A 22974-nucleotide genomic window follows, 5' to 3' on the forward strand; every position below is an offset into this window, starting at 1 on the left:
TTTAAGGATTTATCTAGATCACTAGGTACTAGAGGATCCTCCAGAGTTAAGGATTTATCTAGATCACTAGGTACTAGAGGATCCTCCAGAGTTAAGGATTTATCTAGATCAGTAGGTACTAGAGGATCCTCCAGAGTTAAGGATTTAACTAGATCAGTAGGTACTAGAGGATCCTCCAGAGTTAAGGATTTAACTAGATCATTAGGTACTAGAGGATCCTCCAGAGTTAAGGATTTATCTAGATCAGTAGGTACTAGAGGATCCTCCAGAGTTAAGGATTTATCTAGATCAGTAGGTACTAGAGGATCCTCCAGAGTTAAGGATTTAACTAGATCAGTAGGTACTAGAGGATCCTCCAGAGTTAAGGATTTAACTAGATCAGTAGGTACTAGAGGATCCTCCAGAGTTAAGGATTTATCTAGATCAGTAGGTACTAGAGGATCCTCCAGAGTTAAGGATTTATCTAGATCAGTAGGTACTAGAGGAACCTCCAGAGTTAAGGATTTATCTAGATCAGTAGGTACTAGAGGAACCTCCAGAGTAAAGGATTTAACTAGATCAGTAGGTACTAGAGGATCCTCCAGAGTTAAGGATTTAACTAGATCAGTAGGTACTAGAGGATCCTCCAGAGTTAAGGATTTATCTAGATCAGTAGGTACTAGAGGATCCTCCAGAGTTAAGGATTTATCTAGATCAGTAGGTACTAGAGGATCCTCCAGAGTTAAGGATTTAACTAGATCAGTAGGTACTAGAGGATCCTCCAGAGTTAAGGATTTAACTAGATCAGTAGGTACTAGGATCCTCCAGAGTTAAGGATTTAACTAGATCAGTAGGTACTAGAGGATCCTCCAGAGTTAAGGATTTATCTAGATCAGTAGGTACTAGAGGATCCTCCAGAGTTAAGGATTTATCTAGATCAGTAGGTACTAGAGGATCCTCCAGAGTTAAGGATTTAACTAGATCAGTAGGTACTAGAGGATCCTCCAGAGTTAATGATTTAACTAGATCAGTAGGTACTAGGATCCTCCAGAGTTAAGGATTTAACTAGATCAGTAGGTACTAGAGGATCCTCCAGAGTTAAGGATTTATCTAGATCAGTAGGTACTAGAGGATCCTCCAGAGTTAAGGATTTATCTAGATCAGTAGGTACTCGAGGATCCTCCAGAGTTAAGGATTTAACTAGATCAGTAGGTACTAGAGGATCCTCCAGAGTTAAGGATTTATCTAGATCAGTAGGTACTAGAGGATCCTCCAGAGTTAAGGATTTAACTAGATCAGTAGGTACTAGACGATCCTCCAGAGTTAAGGATTTAACTAGATCAGTCGGTACTAGGATCCTCCAGAGTTAAGGATTTATCTAGATCACTACGTACTAGAGGATCCTCCAGAGTTAAGGATTTATCTAGATCACTAGGTACTAGAGGATCCTCCAGAGTTAAGGATTTAACTAGATCAGTAGGTACTAGAGGATCCTCCAGAGTTAAGGATTTATCTAGATCAGTAGGTACTAGAGGATCCTCCAGAGTTAAGGATTTAACTAGATCAGTAGGTACTAGAGGATCCTCCAGAGTTAAGGATTTATCTAGATCAGTAGGTACTAGAGGATCCTCCAGAGTTAAGGATTTATCTAGATCACTAGGTACTAGAGGATCCTCCAGAGTTAAGGATTTATCTAGATCAGTAGGTACTAGAGGATCCTCCAGAGTTAAGGATTTATCTAGATCAGTAGGTACTAGAGGATCCTCCAGAGTTAAGGATTTAACTAGATCAGTAGGTACTAGAGGATCCTCCAGAGTTAAGGATTTAACTAGATCAGTAGGTACTAGAGGATCCTCCAGAGTTAAGGATTTATCTAGATCAGTAGGTACTAGAGGATCCTCCAGAGTTAAGGATTTATCTAGATCAGTAGGTACTAGAGGATCCTCCAGAGTTAAGGATTTAACTAGATCAGTAGGTACTAGAGCAGGGGTGTCAAACTCATTTCGCATCGTGGGCCACATACGGCCTAGGGAGATGTCAAGTGGGCCGGACCATTAAAATTATACCATACTCTGCTATAAATAACCAAAATATCATGTCTTTCCTTTGTTTTGGTGTAAAGAAGCACAAGAACATTAGGAAAATATTGAAATTTAATGAACTATCCTTTTACAAAACATTTCATGAAACACCTCATATTTCCTTAGACAAATGTGCAATTTACTTTTATCATTCACAAATATGCATTGCAACTGATCCCACTGATTGTACAAAGGCACAAAACTTTAATTGGTACTGAAAAATATAGTAATGCACTTTAAGATTAAATGAGACTTTTAAAGAAAGGAATTTTTAAACCACTTACACATACGCATATAAAATCTAAATGTAATCCCTGCGTACACCTTACAAACTAAGGAGAGTGATTTTAAATGTGTAATGAAGAAAGTGTTCGCCTGTCCTGTAAATCTGTAAACTTCATACATGAAACATACATACACATACAATACATACTGAAAATTTATGGAGTTGTATGAACAGTAGAATTCCATCACACAACTTTTGTTTTGAAGCTGCTGACTAACATTAAAGTGCACATTTTTTAAATCACCACAGTAAGGATTCATCTTCACAGAGCTGTATTCTTTCAATGCAAACAGTATCTAAGGCAGCATTTTAAAGGTACCGAAATACCGAAACTTGTTGCAAACACACCAAGCACGAAGGTTTTCCGTGCATCTCTGTAAATAAATAGGACGTGGTCCATTTTTCTTTGAAAATTCTACACTCCTTATCTACTTTTCTCCGTTTGGATAACGACATTTTGGCTAATGAGGGTGTAGCGGAGAGGTAGAGACCAAGGTATTAACAACGTCGTAACAAGCAGCAGATGGCGCATTGATACCGTCTGCTGTTTTCAGTCTGTCTCAGTGATGCGGCTTGTCTTCTACTCTGATGGAAAGAGTGCGCCCCTTAGCGGATAATCCATGAATTGCAGCGAATTAAAAATATTAATTCCATGTCTTTTATGCATTTTTTCCACTTTCAAATTATCCTGCGGGCCTGATCGAACCTCCTTGGGGGCCGGTTCCGGCCCGCGGGCCGTATGTTTGACACCCCTGTACTAGAGGATCCTCCAGAGTTAAGGATTTAACTAGATCAGTAGGTACTAGAGGATCCTCCAGAGTTAAGGATTTATCTAGATCAGTAGGTACTAGAGGATCCTCCAGAGTTAAGGATTTATCTAGATCAGTAGGTACTAGAGGAACCTCCAGAGTTAAGGATTTATCTAGATCAGTAGGTACTAGAGGAACCTCCAGAGTTAAGGATTTAACTAGATCAGTAGGTACTAGAGGATCCTCCAGAGTTAAGGATTTAACTAGATCAGTAGGTACTAGAGGATCCTCCAGAGTTAAGGATTTATCTAGATCAGTAGGTACTAGAGGATCCTCCAGAGTTAAGGATTTATCTAGATCAGTAGGTACTAGAGGATCCTCCAGAGTTAAGGATTTAACTAGATCAGTAGGTACTAGAGGATCCTCCAGAGTTAAGGATTTAACTAGATCAGTAGGTACTAGGATCCTCCAGAGTTAAGGATTTAACTAGATCAGTAGGTACTAGAGGATCCTCCAGAGTTAAGGATTTATCTAGATCAGTAGGTACTAGAGGATCCTCCAGAGTTAAGGATTTATCTAGATCAGTAGGTACTAGAGGATCCTCCAGAGTTAAGGATTTAACTAGATCAGTAGGTACTAGAGGATCCTCCAGAGTTAAGGATTTAACTAGATCAGTAGGTACTAGGATCCTCCAGAGTTAAGGATTTAACTAGATCAGTAGGTACTAGAGGATCCTCCAGAGTTAAGGATTTATCTAGATCAGTAGGTACTAGAGGATCCTCCAGAGTTAAGGATTTATCTAGATCAGTAGGTACTAGAGGATCCTCCAGAGTTAAGGATTTAACTAGATCAGTATGTACTAGAGGATCCTCCAGAGTTAAGGATTTAACTAGATCAGTAGGTACTAGAGGATCCTCCAGAGTTAAGGATTTATCTAGATCAGTAGGTACTAGAGGATCCTCCAGAGTTAAGGATTTATCTAGATCAGTAGGTACTAGAGGATCCTCCAGAGTTAAGGATTTATCTAGATCACTAGGTACTAGAGGATCCTCCAGAGTTAAGGATTTATCTAGATCAGTAGGTACTAGAGGATCCTCCAGAGTTAAGGATTTATCTAGATCAGTAGGTACTAGAGGATCCTCCAGAGTTAAGGATTTAACTAGATCAGTAGGTACTAGAGGATCCTCCAGAGTTAAGGATTTAACTAGATCAGTAGGTACTAGAGGATCCTCCAGAGTTAAGGATTTATCTAGATCAGTAGGTACTAGAGGACCCTCCAGAGTTAAGGATTTATCTAGATCAGTAGGTACTAGAGGATCCTCCAGAGTTAAGGATTTAACTAGATCAGTAGGTACTAGAGGATCCTCCAGAGTTAAGGATTTAACTAGATCAGTAGGTACTAGAGGATCCTCCAGAGTTAAGGATTTATCTAGATCAGTAGGTACTAGAGGATCCTCCAGAGTTAAGGATTTATCTAGATCAGTAGGTACTAGAGGATCCTCCAGAGTTAAGGATTTATCTAGATCAGTAGGTACTAGAGGAACCTCCAGAGTTAAGGATTTAACTAGATCAGTAGGTACTAGAGGATCCTCCAGAGTTAAGGATTTAACTAGATCAGTAGGTACTAGAGGATCCTCCAGAGTTAAGGATTTATCTAGATCACTAGGTACTAGAGGATCCTCCAGAGTTAAGGATTTATCTAGATCAGTAGGTACTAGAGGATCCTCCAGAGTTAAGGATTTAACTAGATCAGTAGGTACTAGAGGATCCTCCAGAGTTAAGGATTTAACTAGATCAGTAGGTACTAGGATCCTCCAGAGTTAAGGATTTATCTAGATCAGTAGGTACTAGAGGATCCTCCAGAGTTAAGGATTTATCTAGATCAGGAGGTACTAGGATCCTCCAGAGTTAAGGATTTATCTAGATCAGGAGGTACTAGGATCCTCCAGAGTTAAGGATTTATCTAGATCAGTAGGTACTAGAGGATCCTCCAGAGTTAAGGATTTATCTAGATCACTAGGTACTAGAGGATCCTCCAGAGTTAAGGATTTATCTAGATCACTAGGTACTAGAGGATCCTCCAGAGTTAAGGATTTATCTAGATCAGTAGGTACTAGAGGATCCTCCAGAGTTAAGGATTTAACTAGATCAGTAGGTACTAGAGGATCCTCCAGAGTTAAGGATTTAACTAGATCAGTAGGTACTAGAGGATCCTCCAGAGTTAAGGATTTATCTAGATCAGTAGGTACTAGAGGATCCTCCAGAGTTAAGGATTTATCTAGATCAGTAGGTACTAGAGGATCCTCCAGAGTTAAGGATTTAACTAGATCAGTAGGTACTAGAGGATCCTCCAGAGTTAAGGATTTAACTAGATCAGTAGGTACTAGAGGATCCTCCAGAGTTAAGGATTTATCTAGATCAGTAGATACTAGAGGATCCTCCAGAGTTAAGGATTTATCTAGATCAGTAGGTACTAGAGGAACCTCCAGAGTTAAGGATTTATCTAGATCAGTAGGTACTAGAGGAACCTCCAGAGTTAAGGATTTAACTAGATCAGTAGGTACTAGAGGATCCTCCAGAGTTAAGGATTTAACTAGATCAGTAGGTACTAGAGGATCCTCCAGAGTTAAGGATTTATCTAGATCAGTAGGTACTAGAGGATCCTCCAGAGTTAAGGATTTATCTAGATCAGTAGGTACTAGAGGATCCTCCAGAGTTAAGGATTTAACTAGATCAGTAGGTACTAGAGGATCCTCCAGAGTTAAGGATTTAACTAGATCAGTAGGTACTAGGATCCTCCAGAGTTAAGGATTTAACTAGATCAGTAGGTACTAGAGGATCCTCCAGAGTTAAGGATTTATCTAGATCAGTAGGTACTAGAGGATCCTCCAGAGTTAAGGATTTATCTAGATCAGTAGGTACTAGAGGATCCTCCAGAGTTAAGGATTTAACTAGATCAGTAGGTACTAGAGGATCCTCCAGAGTTAAGGATTTAACTAGATCAGTAGGTACTAGGATCCTCCAGAGTTAAGGATTTAACTAGATCAGTAGGTACTAGAGGATCCTCCAGAGTTAAGGATTTATCTAGATCAGTAGGTACTAGAGGATCCTCCAGAGTTAAGGATTTATCTAGATCAGTAGGTACTAGAGGATCCTCCAGAGTTAAGGATTTAACTAGATCAGTAGGTACTAGAGGATCCTCCAGAGTTAAGGATTTAACTAGATCAGTAGGTACTAGAGGATCCTCCAGAGTTAAGGATTTATCTAGATCAGTAGGTACTAGAGGATCCTCCAGAGTTAAGGATTTATCTAGATCAGTAGGTACTAGAGGATCCTCCAGAGTTAAGGATTTATCTAGATCAGGAGGTACTAGGATCCTCCAGAGTTAAGGATTTATCTAGATCAGTAGGTACTAGAGGATCCTCCAGAGTTAAGGATTTATCTAGATCAGGAGGTACTAGGATCCTCCAGAGTTCCATCCTTGTGAACGTGTCATATTGTTTTATTGAATAGTGAATTGAGGTCTGAAGCTTGTTATAGTAGAGCTTTGTAAACAAAAAGGGAATAATGAATTGATCTACAGGCCTTTAATAAAAAGAGGACCAGCCAACATTTTGATACAGGGTGCAGCGATGAGTATTAAAACAGTCACCCGTGATAAAGCAAAGGGCTGTAACGGCGGTCCTCCTCCTCTTCATCCGAAGAGGAGGAGCAGGGATTGAACCAAGGTGCAGCGCGTTGAAATGACATGATAAATCTTTTATTAACAAGACAAAACGAACAAACACGAAAACGAACTATACTTGAAAATGATACAAAATAACAAAACGAAAGTAGACAGACCTGAACAACGAACTTACATACAACGTGAAGAACGAAATGAACAGGAACAGACTACATAAATGAACAAACCGTAAACAGTCCCGTATGGTGCAAACATCGACACAGACACAGGAGACAACCACCCACAAACAAACACTGTGAACAACCTACCTAAATATGACTCTCAATTAGAGGAACGCCAAACACCTGCCTCCAATTGAGAGCCATACCAGGCAACCCTAAACCAACATAGAAACAGATAACATAGAATGCCCACCCAAACTCACGTCCTGACCAACTAACACACAAAACTAAACAGAAAACAGGTCAGGAACGTGACATAACCCCCCCCTCAAGATGCGTACTCCGAACGCATCACCAAAAAGTCCAGGGGAGGGTCTGGGTGGGCATCTGACCACGGTGGTGGCTTAGGCTCCGGGCGTGGTTCCCACCCCACCATAATCAATCCCCGCTTCCCTATCCTCCCCACAATGACCACCCTCCAAATAACCCCACCTAAATTTAGGGGCAACACCAGAATCAAGGACAGCTCTGGGACAAGGTAGCTCAGGACATAGGGATAGCTCAGGACAGAGGGATAGCTTAGGAGAGAGAGGTAGCTCAGGATAAAGAGGTAGCTCAGGATAGAGGGGCAACTCCGGACTGAAGGGCAGCTCCGGACAGAGAGACAGCTCTGGACTGAGGGGCAGTTCTGAATTACTAGCCGCTTCTGGCTGAGGGACAGCTCATGGCTGACTGACGGCTCTGGACGCTCATGGCAGGCTGACGGCTCTGGACGCTCATGGCAGGCTGACGGCTCTGGACGCTCATGGCAGGCTGACGGCTCTGGACGCTCATGGCAGGCTGACGGCTCTGGACGCTCATGGCTGGCTGACGGCTCTGGACGCTCATGGCTGGCTGACGGCTCTGGCTGCTCATGGCTCTCTGACGGCTCTGGCTGCTCATGGCTCTCTGACGGCTCTGGACGCTCATGGCAGGCTGACGGCTCTGGACGCTCATGGCTCTCTGACGGCTCTGGCTGCTCATGGCTCGCTGACGGCTCTGGCTGCTCATGGCTCGCTGACGGCTCTGGCAGATCCTGTCTGGCTGACGGCTCTGGCAGATCCTGTCTGGCTGGCGGCTCTGGCAGATCCTGTCTGGCTGGCGGCTCTGGCAGATCCTGTCTGGTTGGCGGCTCTGGCAGATCCTGTCTGGTTGGCGGCTCTGGCAGACCCTGTCTGACGGACGGCTCTAGCGGCTCCTGTCTGGCGGGCGGCTCTAGCGGCTCCTGTCTGGCGGACGGCTCTGTAGGCTCATGGCAGACGGGCGGCTTTGCAGGCTCATGGCAGACGGGCGGCTTTGCAGGCTCATTGCAGACGGGCGGCTCAGACGGCGCTGGGGAGACGGATGGCTCAGATGGCGCTGGGGAGACGGATGGCTCAGACGGCGCTGGGGAGACGGATGGCTCAGACGGCGCTGGGGAGACGGATGGCTCAGATGGCGCTCGGGAGACGGATGGCTCAGATGGCGCTGGGGAGACGGATGGCTCTGGCCGGATAATGCGCACTGTAGACCTGGTGCGTGGTGCCGGAACTGGAGGCACCGGGCTAAGGACACGCACCTTCATACTAGTGCGGGGAGCAGGGACAGGGCACACTGAACTCTCAAAGCGTACTCTATACCTGGTGCGTGGTACCGGCACTGGTGGCACCGGGCTGAGGGCACGCACCTCAGGACTAGTACGGGGAGAAGTGACAGTGTGTACAGGACTTAGGAGATGCACAGGTGGCTTAGTGCGTGGGGCCGGAACTGGAGGCACCGAACTGGATACACGCACTATAGGGAGAGTGCGTGGAGGAGGAACAGGGCTCTGGAAATGCACTGGTAGCCTAGTGCGTAGTGTAGGCACTGTAGGTACTAGGCTGGGGCGGGGAGGTGGCGCCGGAAATACCGGACCGTGCAGGCGTACTGGCTCTCTTGAGCATTGAGCCTGCCCAACCTTACCTGGTTGAATGCTCCCGGTCGCCCGCCCAGTGCGGGGAGGTGGAATAACCCGCACCGGGCTGTGTAGGCGAACCGGGGAAACCATGCGTAAGGCAGGTGCCATGTATGCCGGCCCGAGGAGACGCACTGGAGACCAGACGCGTTGAGCCGGCCTCATGACACCTGGCTCAATGCCCAATCTAGCCCTACCAGTGCGGGGAGGTGGAATAACCCGCACCGGGCTATGCACACGTACAGGAGACACCGTGCGCTCTACTGCGTAACACGGTGTCTGCCCGTACTCCCGCTCTCCACGGTTAGCCTGGGAAGTGGGCGCAGGTCTCCTACCTGCCCTTGGCCCACAACCCCTTAGCCCCCCCCCAAGAAATTTTTGGGAGTTACTCACGGGCTTTTCGGGCTTCCGTGCAAGACGCGTCCCCTCATAACGCCGGTTCCCTTCTCCGGTTGCCTCTGTTCTCCTCAGTGCCTCCACCTGTTCCCATGGGAGGCGATCCCTTCCAGCCAGGATCTCCTCCCATGTGTAGCAACCTTTACCGTCCAATACATCGTCCCAAGTCCATTCCTCCTTCTTTCGCTGTCCCTTACTCCGTTTACACCGCTGCTTGGCTCTGGATTGGTGGGTGGTTCTGTAACGGCGGTCCTCCTCCTCTTCATCCGAAGAGGAGGAGCAGGGATTGAACCAAGGTGCAGCGTTGAAATGACATGATAAATCTTTTATTAACAAGACAAAACGAACAAACACGAAAACGAACTATACTTGAAAATGATACAAAATAACAAAACGAAAGTAGACAGACCTGAACAACGAACTTACATACAACGTGAAGAACGAAATGAACAGGAACAGACTACATAAATGAACAAACCGTAAACAGTCCCGTATGGTGCAAACATCGACACAGACACAGGAGACAACCACCCACAAACAAACACTGTGAACAACCTACCTAAATATGACTCTCAATTAGAGGAACGCCAAACACCTGCCTCCAATTGAGAGCCATACCAGGCAACCCTAAACCAACATAGAAACAGATAACATAGAATGCCCACCCAAACTCACGTCCTGACCAACTAACACACAAAACTAAACAGAAAACAGGTCAGGAACGTGACAAGGGCACTATGGTAGATAGCATCTAAAGGTTTAAGATTAGCGGCTGCTGCATTCTGGTAAATGGTGTCTTATTCAAGACCTGACAGGAAAGTTACTTCCTGTTTTTTAGGAAGTGGCTACATCTATATTCTATATAAGAAGCATACTTTAAATATCAGCTTCTTAACGAGCTCGTCCGTATGATTATTAGACGTCAAATTATTATCAATCCAAAAGCACAGATATTTATGGGCAGGAACAGGAACCAGGAACCTGCTCGATGAAAGAACCATCCAATGTATAAATGCGTAAGCCATCTGAAAAATTTCAATGAGAATTAGAAAACAGTCATAGATTTACTTTTTCCTGCGTTTAAAGTACAGATTTTAACATCAACAAGGACTTTCTGCAAGGAAAGAAAAATATGATTTCAGTTCCAACGTAGCCTGGTCAGCCATTGGGGCAATAGCGTACATAACGGTACATAACGGTACATAACGGTACATAACGGTACATAACGGTACATAACGGTACACAACGGTACATAACGGTACACAACGGTACTTAACGGTACATAACGGTACATAACGGTACATAACGGTACATAACGGTACACAACGGTACTTAACGGTACATAACGGTACACAACGGTACTTAACGGTACATAACGGTACATAACGGTACATAACGGTACATAACGGTACATAACGGTACACAACGGTACATAACGGTACATAACGGTTTAATCTACATCTGGATAAACGGTACAGATTTTTGCAGATAGACCAATATCATTTATAGAAATAGGAAAGAGGACAGGTCCCAAAATCGGCACCTGCGGGACACCTTTAGTAATATCGAGGTAATTTGACACCATCATAAAGCACACATTGTGTCCTGCCTGACAGATAGTTCCCGAACCACTTGCAAGACGCCTGGTCGAGGCCCATTTCACCGTTGAATGATTAGGGGATGGGGATGGTCGACAGTATGAAAGGCCTTGGGACAGGTCTATAAATATGGCAGCACAGTGAATGTTGAGAGGTTTAGCAGTGGTGGAGAGTTTAGAAGCTGCCACCGTTGGAGTGTGAGAACCCAATGTTGGCGCCTAATGTTGGAGGCTGGCAGGAGACGGGTCTGGTCTGGTCAGGGATTAGTGTCAGAGACCAGACGGAGACGCAGCCAGGAGGCTGTGAAGGAGAGGGTAGTAGGTGCGGACGGACAGACTGGAAGTGATGACATCTCCACATATTGTCTTCCAGACACACTGCCTGGCCTGGTCTGACACACTGCCTGGCCTGGTCTGACTCCTCTGAGAGGCGGAGAGACTCGTTAACCATCTGGCTCAGTTTGGACTGAGCCAAATCCAGGATAACTTTGATTAGGCCTACTCCCGATCTGTTTGAACACTGATGATGGAGAAGCCCTATGAGGTCATAGTTTAGCTTACACATGGAGCTGTGATGAAACGAAGGGCCAAAAGGGAGGGAAGGATAGAGGGAGGGAAGGAGATAGTGTCTCTCTCTCCCCCCCCCCCACCGTCAAACCGGAAAGTTTCTCCAGCTTCTGACACATGATTGACAGATCACATCAGTGCAGACAAATCAGCAAATCATTGTTGGATTTCGAAGGGCGACCCATCATTTATGTTGCTGAGCTGGTCTGACTATATATTGTGCAATATATAGGCGGAGAAAGGTCACGTTAGACGTGAAGAAATAACGATTCTCTGATGTGAAATCCAACGATCTCGTGTCAAAGAGCCAATCCACACACAGATAAAAGGTAAATCAACTAAAGCTGAAATCCATTGTGTGGTATTATCTGTCTGGGGAGAGGGGTGGTCCAGAAGGCTGGGATTACAAAATATGAACTAAAACATGGATTTACTGAGTCCAAAAGTAAGAAGCTTTCAAAAGAAGTTAAGCTACCTAGAATGTCTGGTAAACAACTGCGTTATAAACAGACACCTCACTCTCCCAGACAAGATAAACCCCTTTTTCTGGGGTCACTTCTCAAAAAACATTGACCCACCAACGGCGGGTCCCCCACTGGTCAAGAGGTTTGTGGTCTCTATCGCTGTGGGCCGACGTGAGTTGATATTTCAAGCATGTTAACAATGAATCCGGTAATTCTCAGAACATATACAAATCAGCTGGCTGGAGTATTCACAGCCATATTCAATCCCTCCCGATTCCAGCCGGTTGTCCCCACATGCTTCAAGATGTCCACCATTATTCCTGTACCCAAGCAAGCTAGGGTAACTGAACCAAATAACTCTCGCCCCGTAGCACTCACCTCTGTTAGGTTCACCACCAAGAAACCCCAAAAATCGCACTCAAACAGATAGGGGAACACACAGAGTCACTGACAACAACCAACATTAAACAGGTGAGGTTTTAGGAGGGGTTCTGAAAGACACTCATGGGGATGTCCACTGGAAGTTGACTAGCAATAACAACTGGGACATAAAAGACACCCACCATGAGACCCACTACATTTACGCAAGAAGAGACAAACCAAAGAAACCTCACTGGTGTAGGTGGCAGTATTTTCACATCCGGATGAAAAGTGTGCCCAGAGTAAACTGCCTGCTACTCAGGTCCAGAGGCTAGGATATGCATATTATTAGATTTGGATAGAAAACACTCTGACGTTTCTAAAACTGTTTGAATGACGTTTGTGAGTATAACAGAACTCATATGGCAGGCGAAAACCTGAGACAAATCCAACCAGGAAGTGGGAAATCTGAGGTTTGTCGTATTTCAAGTCAATGCCTATCGAATATACAGTGTCTATGGTGCCAGATTGCACTTCATAAGGCTTCCACTAGATGCCAACAGTCTTTAGAATGTTGTTTCAGGCTTCTACTATGAAAGGGGAGTGAATAAGAGCTGTTTGAACCAGTGGTCTGATGGAAAGCCTTTAGTTTAGTCACGTGCGCAGCCCTGAGCACGAGCTCCGTTCCTTTTCATTTCTAAAGACAAAGGAATTGTCCGGTTGGAAAAGTATTGAAGATTTATGATAAAAACTTCCTAAAGATTGATTCTATACATCGTTTGACATGTTTCTACAAACTGTAAAATAACTTTTTTGACTTTTCGTCTCGACTTTGTGCTCACGCTGTGTGCATTTTCGATTACTGGACTAAACGCGCGAACAAAAAGGAGGTTTTTGGACATAAATGATGGACTTTATCGAACAAAACTAACATTTGTTGTTTAACATGGAGACCTGGGAGTGCCATCAGATGAAGATCATCAAAGGTAAGTGATTCATTTTAACTCTATTTCTGACTTTTGTGACACCTCTCTTTGGTAGGAAAATGGCTGTATGGTTTTCTGTGGCTAGGTGCTGACCTAACATAATCGCAAAGTGTGCTTTCGCCGTAAAGCCTTTTTGAAATCTGACACAGCGGTTGCATTAAGAAGTTTATCTTTAAATGTATGTTAAACACTTGTATCTTAGATCAATGTTTATGATGCATATTTCTGTAATATAATGTGGCTCTCTGCACTTTCACGGGATATTTGTTTGAGACAATGCATTTCTGAACATAACGCGCCAATGTAAATTTAGATTTTTGGATATAAATATGAACTTTATCGAACAGAACATACATGTATTGTGTAACATGAAGTCCTATGAGTGCCATCTGATGAAGATCATCAAAGGTTAGTGATTATTTTAATCGCTATTTCTGACTTTTGTGAGCCCTCTCCTTGGCTGGAAAATTGCTGTATGGTTTTCTGTGACTAGGCACTGACCTAACATAATCGCATGGTGTGCTTTCGCAGTAAAAGCGTTTTGAAATCGGACACTGTGGTTGGATTTACAAGAAGTTTATCTTTAAAATGGTGTATTATACTTGTATGTTTGAGGAATTTTAATTATGGGATTTCTGTTATTTTGAATTTGGCGCCGTGCAATTTCACTGGCTGTTGTCGAGGTGGGACGCTTGTACCAGAGAGGTTAAAGACCGGACGTAAACCTAAAAGTGGACCAAACAAAACCAGGGAAATCAGATAAATGATTGTTACTCTAGAAATCAAATAGGATGTGCCAACTAAAGGTGTTGACCTTCCCACATCTCTCAAGACAACTGGAGCAACTGGGCCAGACACTCTTAAATAACACCTGGGCCAGCACAGGTGAAACCCCTTCCCACTAACGAGACGACAAACCAGCAGTGTAACATACTGACTAACCAGGTGACACCAATCGGTGCGCCGTACGTAACTAATGTCCTTGAAATATAAATGAAAACAAACAAAGTCTGTTACCAGGGCCTCTTTGCGAACTCAACACGACTTTGTGAAAAATGTGTGTTTTACCATCTTATATTTAATTGTTGACGCCAGTAGACGCCATGTTTATATTGGAGAAGACGACACATAAGCTGATCATGTTGTGAGATGGAAGTTGTTTTCTGTTGGTGGAGAGCAAACTTGTACAACACAAATATAGGATATATTTTTTTAAGGGAAGGTGTTAGAGGCTTTGGTTTTTCCATTTATGTTTTGAGGTTGGACTTTAGCACGTATAGCTCGTTAGCACCGATTGGTGTCACCTCATTAGTACATAATAAATGTTTACATCATTTAGCAGACAGTCTTATCCAGAAGGACGTAAAGCAGTGAGTGCCCCCCCCACCCCCCTCAACGGTAATTGACCGCGCCGCCAATGGACATATATCATTGTTACAGTTGTAAATATGTATATATTATAATTATGTATATTAGTGTAGTCTGCAACTGACTAATGAGTTTATTGTGACTAAAAAACTCATCTAATCTAACACGTCTCGTTTTTGGGAGGAATACCTGGAATACAGATTTCCTAAATTAAACGATTTTGTTTCTGTTTCTTGTTTCTGAATTCCTGTTGATTTTAGTCTTTTTTTAAACCAAAAACAAGCCTGTTACCAACCCCCTCTACCCCCCCCCCACCCTACATGTTACCAACCCCCTCTACCCCCCCCACCCACCTGTTACCAAGCCCCCACCCCACATGTTACCAACCCCCTCTACCCCCCCCACCCACCTGTTACCAAGCCCCCACCCCACATGTTACCAACCCCCTCTACCCCCCCACATGTTACCCACCCCCTCTACCCCCCCCACCCACCTGTTACCAAGCCCCCACCCCACCTGTTACCAACCCCCTCTACCCCCCCCACCCACCTGTTACCAAGCCCCCACCCCACCTGTTACCAACCCCCTCTACCCCCCCCACCCCACCTGTTACCAAGGCCCCACCCCACCGATTACCAACCCCCTCTACCCCCCCCACCCCACATGATACCAAGCAACCCCCCTGCCTGTTACCAACCCCCCCACCTGCCTGTTGCCAACCCCCCCACCCCGCCTGTTGTCAACCCCCCCACCCCGCCTGTTGTCAACCCCCCACCCCGCCTGTTACCAAGCCCCCCACCCCCCCCACCCCACCTTTTACCAACCCCCCCACCCCGCCTGTTACTGTTACTTGTAACCTTTCGGTTAACCTTTCGGTTACAAGTCCAATGCTCTAACCACTAGGCTACCTGCCTCCTCTAACCACTAGGCTACCTGCCTCCTCTAACCACTAGGCTACCTGCCTCCTCTAACCACTAGGCTCTACCTGCCGCCACTACACTCTAACCACTAGGCTACCTCCCTAGTCTAACCACTAGGCTACCTGCCTCCTCTAACCACTAGGCTACCTGCCTCCTCTACCCACTAGGCTACCTGCCTCCTCTAACCACTAGGCTACCTGCCTCCTCTAACCACTAGGCTACCTGCCTCCTCTAACCACTAGGCTACCTGCCTCCTCTAACCACTAGGCTACCTGCCTCCTCTAACCACTAGGCTACCTGTCTCCTCTAACCACTAGGCTACCTGCCTCCTCTAACCACTAGGCTACCTGCCTCCTCTAACCACTAGGCTACCTGCCTCCTCTAACCACTAGGCTACCTGCCTCCTCTAACCACTAGGCTACCTGCCTCCTCTAACCACTAGGCTACCTGCCTCCTCTAACCACTAGGCTACCTGCCTCCTCTAACCACTAGGCTACCTGCCTCCTCTAACCACTAGGCTACCTGCCTACTCTAACCACTAGGCTACCTGCCTACTCTAACCACTAGGCTACCTGCCTACTCTAACCACTAGGCTCTGCCTGCCACCACTACACTCTAACCACTAGGCTACCTGCCTAGTCTAACCACTACGCTACCTGCCTCCTCTAACCACTAGGCTACCTGCCTCCTCTAACCACTAGGCTACCTGCCTCCTCTAACCACTAGGCTACCTGCCTCCTCTAACCACTAGGCTACCTGCCTACTCTAACCACTAGGCTACCTGCCTCCTCTAACCACTAGGCTACCTGCCTCCTCTAACCACTAGGCTACCTGCCTCCTCTAACCACTAGGCTACCTGCCTCCTCTAACCACTAGGCTACATGCCTCCTCTAACCACTAGGCTACCTGCCTCCTCTAACCACTAGGCTACCTGCCTCCTCTAACCACTAGGCTACCTGCCTCCTCTAACCACTAGGCTACCTGCCTCCTCTAACCACTAGGCTACCTGCCTCCTCTAACCACTAGGCTACCTGCCTCCCACTCTAACCACTAGGCTACCTGCCTACTCTAACCACTAGGCTACCTGCCTCCTCTAACCACTAGGCTACCTGCCTCCTCTAACCACTAGGCTACCGGCCTCCTCTAACCACTAGGCTACCTGCCTCCTCTAACCACTAGACTACCTGCCTCCTCTAACCACTAGGCTACCTGCCTCCTCTAACCACTAGGCTACCTGCCTCCTCTAACCACTAGGCTACCTGCCTCCTCTAACCACTAGGCTACCTGCCTACTCTAACCACTAGGCTACCTGCCTACTCTAACCACTAGGCTACCTGCCTACTCTAACCACTAGGCTACCTGCCTCCTCTAACCACTAGGCTACCTGCCTACTCTAACCACTAGGCTCTACCTGCCGCCACTACACTCTAACCACTAGGCTACCTGCCTAGTCTAACCACTACGCTACCTGCCTCCTCTAACCACTAGGCTACCTGCCTCCTCTAACCACTAGGCTACCTGCCACCCCTCTATATGAATTGGTACCGATTTCTTTTTTACTATTTGTTTGACATTCTATTGCAATATTGATGAGCTGGCAAGTCAAGCATTTCACCTATAGCTATAACTCCCACTTAACTGTGTATGCAACCAATAAACTTTGATTTGATTATCTCCTAGTAGCAAAGGGTTTCCAAACAAATACATAGCAGGACATAAATCTGGTGTTTTAGAAAATAAAATACTGTCAAAGGCATAAACAACAACACAAAACAAGAGAACACCCAAAAGTGTTCCTCAGCGACGAACGACAAGAATAGATTGTGTTGAGAGACGAGAGTTGCTAAAAAAACAACCAACAACAAATCCAACACTCCAGAAGGTGTCAAACTACAGTTATTACCAGAAGACCTCTAGTGAGGTCCGTCAAAAAACAAAAACACACAAATGAACAACACCAGGAACAGTAAATGCTGTCTAACAGACCCATAACAACTATTTGACTTCTTCACTGAGGGAATGTAGCTGAATGGTCCTCAGAGAGACAGGAAGTTGATGTCGTCTCCTCAGAGAGACAGGAAGTTGATGTGTTGAACCAGAGAGGTCCGTATGGACGTGTAGTCTAGTAGAGGATGAAGTGTGTGTATACGATGCCCCTGTCCTCTCGCTATTGGCTCACACTAACCCCAACCCCTCTGTCTAACTCTTAAAGATATTCTCTGGTACGTTTGTAAAAAAAATTATGTGCTAGTAGTTCTGAAAGTAGGTCTCACGAGCCAAAAAGTTAGTGGCCAACATTGTCACACTACGTCACATCATTTCTCTCTCACTCTCTCACTCACTCGCTCACTCGCTCACTCGCTCACTCACTCACTCACTCACTCACTCACTCACTCACTCACTCACTCACTCACTCACTCAAACTAAGTCTGCTTATAGATTATGCATGTATGATCTACACCACGACACATCCAAACCAAAAGCGCGAGGTTTAAAATATACTGACTAGTCGCCAAAATACCGCAGCATGTCTTGAACCCCTCTTCCAGAATGGGTGAGGGTTACGGCCGGACCACTCATTAGGCATGATTAGGCGACAGATTGACGAGGGCGGCATTTTCTGAGCTAAACTGACCAAGACGCACCTCCAAAAACAACACATAAAACCTCACATATTTCAGCCTAAAAATAATGACAATTTCTCTCAGCCAGAGGCATATGGGCTTTTTAGCGTTGATGCCGCCCTGTGATAAGCAGTGCCCACCTTGTCAAATAACAGGGACGCTAAATAGGTTGCTTCTCCATTCACTGCGGCGCTCCACCAACGTCCCGCCAAGAAAATCATCTAACATAAATCAGATATAGGATATTGTAGAAAGAGTATGAGGCGTTTCCTGAAGCCCACAGGCTGGAGATAAAATGGATTACAATGACGGACGCTTGTTACATCAAGCAGGTATCTCTGTTCAAATAGCCTAACCTAGACGACAACCAATCAAATAGCTTAACCTAGACGACAACCAATCAAATAACCTAACCGACAACCAATCAAAATAGCCTAACCTAAACGACAACCAATCAAATAGCCTAACCTAAACGACAACCAATCAAATAGCCTAACCTAAACAACAACCAATCAAATAGCCTAACCTAAACGACAACCAATCAAAATAGCCTAACCTAAAAACAGGACAGGTCAAAGTAAAATGGACAATATGGAAAGGACAATCAGAACTGTTGTCCAAGAGCTTCACCCCGTTGTCTTGATCAGTGATTTCAAGTTTTTATCTGCAAATCTTTTGGCTGATCATAGCGAAAAAGACTTCTGACTTCTGCATTTCCTCCTGTGTAAAAACATTTCAAATCGGCTCAGGAAATCTCCTGATGAAGTTGGGTAGCTGATATTCAGAAGCTTAAATAGCCAAATCGATTGATTAGTCACAGGAATCAGGACTAATAAAGCCAATTTTAACGGCCTGTTTTACAAACGGTGGGTCTGTTTTACAAACGGTGGGTCTGTTTTACAAACGGTGGGTCTGTTTTACAAACTGTGGGTCTGTTTTACAAACGGTGGGTCTGTTTTACAAACTGTGGGTCTGTTTTACAAACGGTGGGTCTGTTTTACAAACGGTGGGTCTACCACACGGATGGACATTCATAACATCCCATTGCTGGCTGACATGGTGAGGCTACACCACAGTAAGCACAAGTCAACCTCTTAAGGACTTATTTTTTGGGGTCCTGTCCTGACATCTTTTTTTTGGGGGGTGTTTTACAAACGGTAGATGTACCACATTTATTATTAAAATAATTTTTTTGGCAACAATGTAAGCTACACCTCAGTAAACACGGATCAACACCGACGTCACTTGTTTTGAGCGGACCAAATCTAAACCTACACTACATGACCAAAAGTTTGTGGACACCTGCTCGCTGAACATTCTCTTTCCGAAATCATGGTCATTAATATGGAGTTGGTTTCCCCCTTTTGCTGCTATAACAGCCTCCACTCTTCTTTGAAGGCTTTCCACTAGATGTTGGAACATTGCTGCGGGGACTTGCTTCCACAAGAGCATTAGTGAGGTCGGGCAATGATGTTGGGGGCGATTAGGCCTGGCTCCCAGTTGGCGTTCCAATTCATCCCAAAGGTATTCAATGGGGTTGAGGTCAGGGCTCTGTGCAAGCCAGTTAAGTTCTTCCACACCGATCTCAACAAACCATCTCTGTATGGACCTTGCTTTGTCATTCTAAAACAGGAAAAGGGCCTTCCCCAACATGTTGCCACAAAGTTGGAAGCACAGAATCATCTAGAATGTCATTGTCTAGAGTTTTTATTTACTAACTCTATTTTTATCAATGTACCAATCGGGCTTCAGGAAGAAGCATAGCACAATTACAGCAGCCATGAAGGTTTTAAATGATATCACTGAAGCCCTTGACAAAAAACAGCACTGTGTCTCACTTTTTATTGATCTCTCTTAAGGCTTTTGATACAGTTGATCATGCTATACTGAGGCAGAGATTGTCGAGTGTAGGTCTTTCGGAGCATGCAGTTGCATGGTTTGCTAACTATCTGTCTGATAGAACTCAGTGCACTCAATGTGTTTGGCTCATGTCTGTTAAATTGTCTGTCTGTAATGGTGTGCCCCAAGGCTCTGTACTTGGTCCTCTCTTATTCACTATTTATATGAATCATTTAGACAAAAATGTCCAAAATGCACAACTTCATTTTTATGCTGATGATACTGTTATTTACTGTTGTGCCTCGTCTCTTACAAAAGCTTTCCAGAACTTGCAAACTGCTTTTTATACTGTTCAACATACCTTCTGTCAATTGAAGCTCATCCTCAATACTGACAAAACTAAACTAATGGTGTTTTCTAAAGCAAGAAATAGACCTCTGAACCTTTCACCTATTACTACCTGTCAGGGCAAGGAGATTGAGGTTGTAACCTCATATAAATATCTTGGAATTCTAATTGATGACGGCCTCTCTTTTAAATGGCATATTCAACAACTTACAAAAAAAATTTAGGCTGAAATTGGGATTTTATTTTAGGAATAAGGCCTGTTTTTCTTTTGAAGCCAGAAGGAGGCTAGTATCAGCTACATTTATGCCTTTACTAGACTATGGGGATATTTTATATATGAATGCTTCCTCTCAATGTTTGAGATCAATTGACACCCGTTACCATGACACTTTGAGATGTATTTTAAACTGCAAAACCCTTACGCACCACTGCACTTTGTATACCAGGGTTGGCTGGCCTTCTCTAGTCACTCATAGGCTCAGTCACTGGTAGGTACTCTCTTCGTTCGCTGGACTTTATCCTGCTAACTGTTCCAAATCTCCAAACTGAATTTGGTAAAAGGGCTTTTATGTACTCTGCGCCATCGTCTTGGAACGCCTTACAAAATAATTTTAAACTGGAAGAACTTGTCCCGATTGGTGTTTTTAAATCACTGATGAATGATCTTGAGACTGATTCCCTGACCTGTCAATGTTTTTAATATGCTGTTTTTGATTTTGTTATACTCTTGTGAATTCTATGGTTTTTACTAGATTATTGTAGTTTTTTATGTTGTTTGTCTGTAATGTTTGTAATGACTTGGTGCTGCCTATCTTGGCCAGGACGCTCTTGAAAAAGAGATTTAAAATCTCAATGAGCCCTTCCTGGTTAAATAAAGGTTTAATAATAATAATTTAAAACATTGCTGTAGTGTTAAGATTTCCCTTCACTGGAACTAAGGGGCCTAGTCCGAACCATGACAGCCCTAGGACATTATTCCTCCTCCACCACCAAACTTTACAGTTGGCACTATGCATTGGGGCAGGTAGCGTTCTCCTGGCATCCGCCAAACCCAGAATTGTCTGTTCGGACTGCTAGATGGTGAAGCGTGATTCATCACTCCAGAGAACACGTTATTGTGCTTCCATAGGCAGTTTGGAACTTGGTGTTGCAACCGAGCTTGTGTGGCCTACCACTTTACAGCTGAGCCGTTGTTGCTCCTAGACGCTTCACAAACACAGTACTAACAGTTGACCAAGCAGGGCAGAAATTTGACGAACTGACTTGTTGGAAAGGTGGCATCCTATGACGGTGCCACGTTGAAAGTCACTGAGCTCTTCAGTAAGGCCATTCTACAGCCTGACGTTTGTCTATGGAGATCGCATGGCGGTGTGCTCAATTTTAAACACCTGTCAGCAACGGGTGTGACTGAAATAGCTGAATCCACTAATTTGAAGGGGTGTCCATATACTTTAGTATATATAGTTTATCATAGACCTCTATGTTTGGTTCAGCTTTGGTCTGGTCTGGACCAGCCAATCATAGACGTCTATACATTACGTCTTTTCACCTTTGATTCAGAACCTAAATTCAACCTAACTTCAACGTCAGGAAAAAAAACTACTTTTCTTAGACTACTTTTCAACGGGGATATTCTAGTTTTGTGGCGGGACGGGCAGCATTTTTTTGGTCTTGCCTAAGTCGGGCAGGATGGCCCTGATGAGGGCAGTACAGCAGGCTTATGTGTTGAACTATTTGGACTAGTAGAGGCTGCTGGTACAAGCAGGAACCAGGGTGATGTTTAGACAGATTTGTGTCTACCTGGTTACTGAGCTCATGCTAACCCCCCTCTCTGAACTTACAAAGTAAGTCGTGTTGTTCGAGTCAGAACGGGTCCCAATATATCTACTTAATGATGAGGGCCAAGCAGAGAGGCATCGGGGTCACACTTTAGAGCCTTTTGGTATGACTGGATCTCTCTGAAGCTGTTCAACTGTCTAACTCTTAAATCCTCTGTCTGTCTGACTGGATGAGAAGAGATGAGCTCAGCAGAGGATCTCACGGGTTCAAGACAGTTCTCTCTCTCTCTCTCTCTCTCTCTCTCTCTCTCTCTCTCTCTCTCTCTCTCTCTCTCTCTCTGTGTTTTAGACAGCAGATTGGTTCTGGACCTTGGAGGAGGATAACCCTCAGATTTGTAAACAGCGGATTTGAGCGTTCTCTTTCATGTCCGCATATCAAGCGAATATCGATGGGTTCACGGCCAAATGAGACTGAACTAATCATATAAGGCCTTGGAGCTGGCGCTTTGACAGGGCTGATGGTGTTCTGAGCTTGAGTGAAGGCTGGGCTGGGGCTGCGCTGTGTGTGTGTGTGTGTGTCTGTGGTTGGAGGACATTAACACATTCTTTATTTATCAGCCAGTCAGCAGCCAAGCCACGACCCTGCTATGATTAATGGACCAGAGAGCCCCAATGAGCGCTGATCTATCATAATCACACATTAAACACTGTACACAAACATCCCAGCTATGCATGCCTCACACACACACACACAGAGACAGAGAGACAGAGAGACAGAGAGACACTCACACACACAGAGAGACAGAGAGACAGA

This window comes from Salvelinus alpinus, chromosome 14 (assembly GCF_045679555.1).
Source record: "Salvelinus alpinus chromosome 14, SLU_Salpinus.1, whole genome shotgun sequence".
Lineage (NCBI taxonomy): Eukaryota > Metazoa > Chordata > Actinopteri > Salmoniformes > Salmonidae > Salvelinus > Salvelinus alpinus.